Consider the following 9,878-nt stretch of genomic DNA (forward strand, 5'->3'; position numbering starts at 1 on the left):
TACATGGTTGCTCCACAAAGGGTTATATGGCCCCAAGCAGTCGGGGAAACTATGGTACGACTGCCTTAGAAAAAGTTTAGAACGAGTTGGTTTCACTGCATCCCATGCAGATGAATGTGTTTTCACACGCAACTCCAAGGGTACCACAGAATGGGTGTTAGTTTATGTGGACGACCTACTATATGTAGGGCCTGACAAGGAAGGGTGTGATGAATTTGCCAAGGCCCTGGAGGAAAAGTTTACCCTGAAGTCACGCAGGGATGCAATCATTCAAAGCTTTATTTAACGATAAAGTAAATAGAGAGAGTTTCCTGGCATGGAGGCCTCCATGGCTGGATTGTAAGCTAGCAGAAGAGAGAACAAAAAGAGAGCAAGCAAGCATAGACAAGCTGAGAGCAGCCCCTTGAGCAGAGGTATTTATGGGGGGTCTCAGCCCCTCCCTTACCATAAAACTCTCTCGCCAATGGGGCTGCAGGGGCCGGGGACCCCTGACCCACCAGTGGGAGCAAAGAAGCCTCTTTGCTCCCATCTGATGACCTTTTTGGGGAACTGCCATGGCTGGCACAAAACATCTAACAGAAACTGGATGGAGTAGTGATACAGCGATGGTTTCTGGACTAGCTAGTACTTTTCCAAGGTGAGGGGTTCTGCTCTTATACCCCTCGAGTTATTGAGATTATGATTTAGATTTTGTAAAGGTATTTGTTCCTCTGATTCTTCTTAGTTTGTGTTTTGTTTAGACCGGAAGTGATCAATATTGTTCTTAGATGTTTCCTTGTTCATGCAAATGGGATTCTACAGTATATGTGGTTTATGTCTGTTTTGTTAGCATTATATTGTTCCTATCTAGTGGGATTGATGGGTTTGATTGTCCAAGGCGTGTGTGTGCAGTTTCCTGTCCTCAGGATGTTTCTTTTAGCTAAACAATTCTTGCCCAGAATTGCTCAAGGGGGTGTGGGGGGGAAGACAGGAAAAACCTTTCTTTGGTCTTTTAAATTTGGTTTGGCTTATCCCTTAAATGGTTTTTTTCTTGAGGTGTTCCCCACCCTTCCTGGGTTCATCTGCATCTGTGGTGGCTGGTTTATGGGTCTGGATTTCCTTGGTAATTTTCCTTTTGAAAATATTTAATTGTCAGGTTTTCTTTTCCAAAGGAAATTGCCCTCCTGTTTTAGGTTTTTTTTTACTAATTCTGATTTCTTAATGTGTTTTATTTGGGGGCTATTGACTAGCAATCTATCAATACCCCATTTTGGGCAAAGGAGAGGAATTGGGTGCCATTTCTCTCCCTTCTTCCCAACCTTGTTCATTGTCACAGTAAAACTGGTAATCATGGTCAATTTTACTCATCATTACTGAAACATGCCTTCCTTTTGTGTCCCACTTCAGAATTAGTGAGAAACATGTCCTTTGACAGTTAAGACATGGTGGTATGATTTGAAAAAGACAACACAGAAGAACGCCTGCAATGGTAGCTGTGATTGCACCCAAAATGAGAATTTTTAGTCAATGTAAATTTGGTAGAAAACAATGATTGCATAATAACAATACAAATATCAATCAGTTCTTGCTAATGCCAAAAGGGCAGAGCTGGTTTCATTCGTGATGATTTCCAAAACTGCTTGCAGTCTAATTAACCTGTTAAGCATATAAATTGGCATCTGGTATCCCCACTGTTGTGTTGTGGGTTCTGGAGAGCAGGAAGGACGCCGAGACGATGAGTACAGCATAACAGCTCTTTATTAGGTGAACGGACTGTACTGGGGAATAGGGGCTACCTGCACTCTTATATATAGGGGCTACTTGCACTCTTATATAACCAACCAATCGGTTTGATCCTGTTTCCCACCGAAATGCTTCCCGCCAAAACATTTACAGTTCAACGCCTCCTGGTGGTGACTCTTATACACAGCTTTAGGTGTTGCAATAAAGCTGAATACATAACACCCCTTCCCCCTTAAGGATGGAACTGTATACACAAACAATGAATGTACATTCATGACAATCAACTTCCCAATGGACCCAGCCACCCGGCTTCCCTTATTTGCGCACATAGTCCGTGAGGTACACGGGTGGCCTTTGGGACCGAGAGGAACGTCTTAGGGTTTCTTCCCCCTTGTGAGCTGGTGCCTTACTCAGCGTATCCTGGACGTCCAAGTTCAGCAGGTAAGCTCTGGCTGGCCATTTCAGGTGGACCCACCCCAAAGTCAGACCCTGTGGCAGGGTTAGTCCCCCGGTCCTGGGGGGGTTCCTGTCCAGTTTTATTGGGGTTCTCCTGGTCCTCCTTGGCCTCGGACGTGGTTGTTTGTTGGTGGTGCTGGTGGGGGGAATGTGAGCTAGTTTGTGTGCCAGCTTGGAAACTCCATGAGGAGTAATTTTCCCCGTGGTCGCTTGTTGACCGTTCTGGACCTCTTTTCCTTACTTGGTCTATGTGCCGTCTGACCTGATGACACCCCTCCACCCCTACTACATAAGATAAGGGCCCAGTTTTCTCAACCACCACCCCTGAAATCCACAAGTGTCCCGGACCGTAGTTCCTGGCCCAAACCAAGTCACCCAGGTGTAGTTCTCTTGGAGTTTTGGGTTGCGCAGCCTCAGAAGCCACTCTGTCGGGCTGAAGCCTGTCCAGTTTGGTGATGAGGTGTCTGCCCCAATGGAGCTCCGCAGGACTCTTCCCCGTGGCTGTGCATGGTGTGGTGTGCTGTGATAATAGGAATTCCGCCAACCTGTGGTGCCAATCACCGACGATAATTCGCCTGAGTGCATCTTTGGTTCTTCTCACCATCCTTTATGCTTGTCCATTAGTCGACAGGTGGAAGGGTGCGGATGTGATGTGTCTAATCAAGTTTGCTCTCATGAAGGCCTGAAATTCAGCAGCGGTAAATTGAGCCCCATTATCTGATACCACAACGTCAGGCAGACCATGTGTGGCAAAAAGTCTCCTGAGCACTTGGATTGTTCTGGCCGTGGTCATATTTGGGACTGGCACTACCTCCAGCCATTTTGAGTGGCTGTCTACCACTATTAGGAAAAGCTGTTCTTGAAATGGACCAGCGGAGTCTATATGGACCCTGGACCAGGGTGTATGTGTTGTCTCCTATTTGTGAACAGGCGCTTGGGGCATCTCAGGTCTGGACCTTTGGCAAGTGTAGCATCCCTGTACCTGCTCTTCCACTGCCTTATCCAACCCTGGCCACCACAGGTAGCTCCTTGCTAAAGCCTTCATGCGAACTATGCCAGGGTTCCCTTCATGTAGAGACTGCAGCACCCTATCTCTTAGTGTTGATGGTATAATAACCCTACTACCCCACAACAGGCATCCTTTGTGTGCGGACAATTCATGCCTCCTTACAAAATACGCTTGGAATTCTGGGCCTGGACTTTTATCCTGCCACCCTGTGAATACCCAAGACTGAACTCTGCTTAGGATTTTGTCTGAGGCTGTCTCCACTGCAACGTCCTTTGCATGGAGAGGGCATTCCGGTAGCTCTTGGATTGCCAGTATCTGTGTAGCTGGTGCCGGATCTGGTTCTATGTTTGCTAGGGGTAGCCTATTTAACCCATCTGCATGGCCCATTTCTTTCCCTGGCTTATGAATCAGTTTAAATTTATAAGCTGATAGGAATATGGACCATCTGAGCATCCTAGGGGAGAGTATTTGAGGGGTTTGTTTGTCTGTGGTGAATAAGCCTAATAGAGGCTTATGGTCCGTAAACACTGTGAACTCCCTACCATACAGATAGTCATGGAATTTTTTGACCCCAGCCACTATTGCCAGGGCTTCCTTGTCTATCTGTGCATAGTTCCTTTCTGCCCCTGACAAGGTTCTGGAGTAGTAAGCTATGGGAACCTGTGTACCATTTCCCTACAGATGGCTTAGCACTGTTCCCACTCCATATGGTGAAGCATCGCAAGCGATGCATATAGGCTTGGTTTCTATGAAATGGGTGACCGTGGACTTGTTGGACAGTAGAGCCTTTAGGTCCTGGAAGCTTTTGTCATGGACCTTGGTCCATTTCCATGCAGCTTTTTTATCTAGGAGTCTGTGCAGGGGTTCAGCTATGGCTGCTTTGTGGGGTAGGAAGGAGTGGTAAAAGTTTAATAATCCCAGAAAGTCTTGCAGTTCCTCCTTGTTCTTGGGAGTGGGGGCCATCTTAATGGCCTTCACTTTGGATTCTGCGGGATGAATCCCACTGGCATCAATCCTGAACCCCCAAAATTTTGTGGATGTGACCCCTATGCTGCATTTGTCCCTTTTTAGTTTGAGACCTGCAGAGCAAAGCCTCTGTAAAACTGCCCTAAGTCTGTCTGCTAACACTTCCTCTGTTTCTCCAGCAATGAGGACATCGTCAAAATAAGGGCATACACCTTGGATGCCCTTAAGTGTTCGCTCCATTACCTCCTGAAAAATCCCAGGTGCTACACTTACTCCAAACTGCAGGCGGTTAACTCTGAAGGCTCCCTTATGAGTGACAATTGTTTGTGCTGCTGCAGTCTCCATGGTAACTGGCAGCTGCTGGTATGCCTGCACGAGGTCTAGTTTAGCAAAGATGGCACCGCCTTGGAGGGAAGCGAGAACGTGGCTGACCGTGGGGACCGGGTAAGCGTGCTGGTTTAGGGCCTTATTTAAAGTGCATTTATAATCGACACAGATAAGGATCTCCCCGTTAGCTTTGAGGGGGGTGACTATCGGGGTCTCCCACTCTCCCCCATCTGTTGGCTGCAGGACCCCCTGTTCTACAAGTTTGTCTAGCTCTTTCTCAATTTTGTGCTTGAGTGCAAAGGGAACTCTCCTGGGTTTGATTCTAATCGGTAAAACACTGGGATTTAATTTGAATGAAATGGGTGGCCCTGTGTACCTTCCCAGTTTACTATAGAATACGTCTGCAAACTCTTTGCAGACAGATTCGATGTTGTTTCCCTGCAATCTGTGGATGCCGGAAATTATGATGCCTTTGCCTCAAACCAGTCCAACCCGACTAAACTGGTCCTACGGCCTTCGACTACGATAACATCCAAGTGCCCCTGAAACCTCTTAAACTGCACAGAAAGGGTGGCCTCCCCCTTAACTTTTACTGGGCAATTTGGAAATCGGTTAACAAGATGCTGGAGGGCCTCAATTTAACCCACCGCTTGCTCTGGCCACAAACAAGTTTAAATGTTTCTTCAGAAATAATCAAGACTGCAGAGCCAGAGTCTAGCTCCATTTTACAAGGAATGCCTTGTAAATGGACTTCCAATTTAAGTTTGGGTTTAAGCGGTCGGCGGGCCCCGGTTCGGCAGATGGCCCTCCGGCTTTCAAAAAAACCCACGCTTATCGGGCTCTGGGCCCCGGTACCTTTCCACGACGAGTTCTTTGACTGTCGCTTGGGTAGGACCTCTTGGAAACAGCTACAGCAGACCGCTGCGATGTGGCCCAATTTTCCGCCGGCCCAACACGTGGCCAACCGGAACTTGCAGTTCACCCACGCTTGGTTGCCTCCGCAGCCTCCGCATTTTGGGGAGGGACCTGTCTTTGGCTGGCTCTCCCTGTGCTCGCATCGTTGATCCCATTGTTCCATTTTCCATTGGATCAGGTCGATGTCGGGTTCTTCCTCATCTGTGTGCTCACCGTACGTAGCGCCTTCGTTGTGTACTGCTTCCTCTGGGCTGCGGGGCATGGGAGTCTGTACCGCTTGCACTGTGCCTCCGGCCACCTCGGCGGCCAAAATCTCATCTTGAGCGTCTTGAAGAGTTATATCGGGCCTCGCGAAAAGTCTCTGTTGCAGACGCTTGTCTCTTAGGCCGGAGATAGTTCTCAACTTGTCCCAGGTGTGATGGCCACCGTTCGGGATGGCGGATGTCGAATTCTCTGGGCTGGCCGACCTTCGGCATCTTCCTCTCGTTCTCAGATCCTGCTCCGCTGACTCAGACGGTTGGTTCTGAGTATGTGAGGCCGCTAGCATGGTGACTAGCCAGCCGTAGAAGGGGGGGAAAGATGCCTCTTTCCTCCAGCACGTGAAGCCGTCCCCTCGTGAATTCAGCTCTTTAATGCGAAGCAGAATCCCACCCTCGTCGCCACTGTTGTGTTGTGGGTTCTGGAGAGCAGGAAGGATGCCGAGACGATGAGTACAGCATAGCAGCTCTTTATTAGGTGAAGGGACTGTACTGGGGAATAGGGGCTACCTGCACTCTTATATATACCTGGCCAGTACCTGGCCAGGTACTCAACCAACCAATCAGTTTGATCCTCTGTTTCCCGCCAAAATGCTTCCCGCCAAAACAGTTACAGTTCAACGCCTCCTGGTGGTGACTCTTATACACAGCTTTAGGTGTTGCAATAAAGCTTAATACATAACACCCACATTCCATCCAGCGCCCACGTCGCAGGACCATAGACCTGGATTATCCTCTCTGGTAGCCATTCATCATCTTTCCAATTTCCTATCTGAATATTTGAGACATCCCTTGTCTTTCTATCAGCAGGATCTCCAACATCAACATACACAGGAACATCCAACTGTTCGCCTTGAGAGATGGGCAAAAGGAAAAAACTAGGCTTCACATGGCCCAGGACACATGCTCCAGCCCAGGCTTTGGGAAGTTCAGCATAGGCTGAATTTCCACAAATCCAATAAAGATTATCAGGAGTGGGCCAAGGAATAAAAGCATCTTGTTTGTTGGACCATAAACATTTCAACGGGCCGGGTGGGAAAAAGGTGGATGGTTCAGTCTCATTTCCCTGCCAAATACAGTTGGTTGAAGTACTATTGCAGAACCAACCTCCCTCACAGAGAGCTTCACCAACAAATTCCTTATATGTAATGTCAGACTGTGGCCTAATAATGCAATTCTGGGCCACTGTTAAGGAATTTGTTGTGCAGAGGTCTCCTTGTGCTACCAAGGAGTTGCACAGACAAGGAAGGGTACTGAGAGTAGTAAGAGTCACACAGTAACCACAAGAGTACACTGAGTTGTAAAAGCAAAAAGTATTTTACTTTGAGGTGGTGTAAGAACAAAAATGCATGGTCAAAAATAAACAGTCCAGGTCATACACAATAGCAACAGTCCAAGGAGTATTCCAAATACAAAGTCTTCTTACCGGTCCAGAGGTCAATACACAGTTGTACAGGTTTATCACAGTAGTAAACCAACAGTACAGCAAAACAGAGCAAAAACAGTAATAGTAGAGAGCAGTGAAATCAGAGAGAGAGAAGCTATGTTCCTAGCTTCCTCTTATGGCCATGAGAACACTTACACACCCATTGACCAATTAACATCTTAAAGTCACAACATCATGGTTTATATATTTCCAACACAATATGTAGGCTATCATCATATGCCTAACATTCTCCCCTTTGGGTAGAACAATATATAACCCTTTACAATCTTATGCCAATTCTTTCACAATTAGCATTGTGTTTCACAGCACTTTGGACTTTAGTAAAATGGTCTGCAATATTTACATCAGATGGGCAATACTCTAGCTGTATTAATTTATCTTTGACACATTGTCTTACATTCAAGTAACAAAGATCAGTATGTTTAGATCTTGTTCTGACTGCAGCATTGTTTGCCATCTTTATTGCAGCTTGATTGTCCTCATATACAATAAATGGATCTTTTACAGTTAAACCCATATCCAACAATAATTGTTTGTACACTAGCAGTTCTGTACATAACACTGATAGACATGAGAATTCAGCCTCCATTGTAGACAGGCTTATGTGTTTTTGTCTGACGGACTTCCATCCAATCAAAGAATCACCCAACATTATAGCCAATCCTGAAGTTGATTTACGAGTGCTTGTCTCAGAGGCAAAACTCGCATTTGCATATGCTGTAAGGATTAACTCACGATTTGGCTCTAAGTATAACGAGTAGTGAATAGTCTGCTTTAAATACCTCAATACTCGTTTAGCCGCTTGCCAGTGTCTAACAGTTGGTTCATTGTTGTACCTAGCCAATTGGTTTACACAGTAGGAAATGTCAGGTCTAGTCCAATTACTAAGATACATAAGGCTACCTATTAAAGACTGGTACATAGTCCTATCAAATACAGGACTCTCAACATAAGTGTCCTTGAAATCCATAGCCATCGGACTTTTTGCTGGTTTGCAAAGCTCCATGTTATATCTCTTTAATAACTGAGATATTTTACTGGCTTGCAAAACCTTAAAACCTCTATTTGTTTTTACAATATCTAACCCCAAATAGTGGCTTATTTCCCCAAGATTCCTAATTGTAAATTTGTTTTGCAATCTTGAAATGATGTCCTTAGCTTCTAGCTCAGTTTTTGTTATGATTGCAATATCATCAGTGAATAATAGAAGAAAAGATAATACTGCGTTGTGTTCTCTTCTAAACAAACAAGGATCAGCATTGCTGGCTACAAAACCTATTGCACTCAACTCATTGACTATACATTTATTCCACTCATATCCAGATTGTTTCAATCCATAGAGGCTTTTCCTTAACTTCCAACAATCATGGTCTCTATTATTAGTCAATCCTGGTGGTGTTTTTAAATAAATAGTGTGTTGCAATGGAGCATGTAAATATGCAGTTTCCACATCTACATGGTTAACCATATATTGGTTTTTAGCCACCCACACTAAAGCTGCTCTTAAAGTAGTTGCCCTCAGACTGGGTGCAAACACCTCATCATAATCCTTAGTAGTTTGGGCAAAACCTTGTGCAACCAAACGTGCCTTATGGGTTAAAGTCCCATCTACACCCTTCTTTATTTTATATATCCATTTACATCCTATAGCTTGCTCACCAGGTGGCAGTTTTGCTTTCTCATAAACCTTAAGATCCTGCAAAGACTTCAACTCCCTGTTCATTGCAGCTTTCCATGATGCCTGTTCCTTTTCAGGATACATCCTGATTTCATCATAGTTAGAAGGCTCTAAGCTAACTTGACATACTATACTAGCTTCATAGCGATCAGGTGGATGTCTGATTCACGTTGAACGCCAAGGAATTACAGGGCTTTGAATTTCTGACTCCTCTCCTTCCTCTGATTCATCTTTTATCTCCCCTATCTCCTCTTCATCTTTTATAATTACAGGAGATGTCTTATCATTACTAACTATGTCATCAGAGAGGTCCTCAAACACTAGAGGATCTATGTTGACAGTTTCTTCTTCTAATCTATCCCAACCAATGTGCTCAAGGAATTTGGCACTTGCACTATTATATACATTAGTTGTGCCTTGTTCCCAAAAACGATAGGATCTATGATTAGCTTCATAACCTACAAAGTATAATTGCCTAGGCCTATGTTGGCCTTTACTTCTGAGTTGTGCAGGAATGTGGACCCATGCTGGGGTGCCAAACATGTGCAGATAATCAAGGTTTGGTTTTCTACCATGCCATATTGTGTATGGTATTTTACCGGTAGAAGTATTAACCACTATGTTCAGAATATGGTTTGCACATTTTGTTGCCTCCCCCCCCCCAGTCTATCTGTTAAGCCAGAATCTTTTAACATGGTTCTTATCATGGCTTGTAACGTTTCCCCACGTCTCTCAACAAATGCATTATGTTGAGGCCTATAAGGGGCTGAACGTTTATACTCAATTCCAGCTGATTCTAGCATATCAACAAAGCGTTTGTTTGTAAATTCAGTGCCATTATCAGTAATTATGCACTGAACCTTTCTCTTTGTTTTCCTCTCCACGAATCTGAGCCAATTCAAGAATTGTTGGAAAGTGTCTGCCTTTGACTTAAGCAGATAACAAAAACCATATCGAGAGTAGTGGTCAAGGATACTCAAAATATAACATGATCCTCCTAAACTAGGCTTCATGGGTCCAATTAAATCTGCAAATACAACTTCCAAAGGGACAGTGGTCTTGAAACCATTTAACCTGTTTGCAGGAGTTGCCTTACTCTTT

This window comes from Vipera berus (assembly GCF_964194415.1).
Source record: "Vipera berus genome assembly, chromosome: W".
NCBI classification, from domain to species: Eukaryota; Metazoa; Chordata; class Lepidosauria; order Squamata; family Viperidae; genus Vipera; species Vipera berus.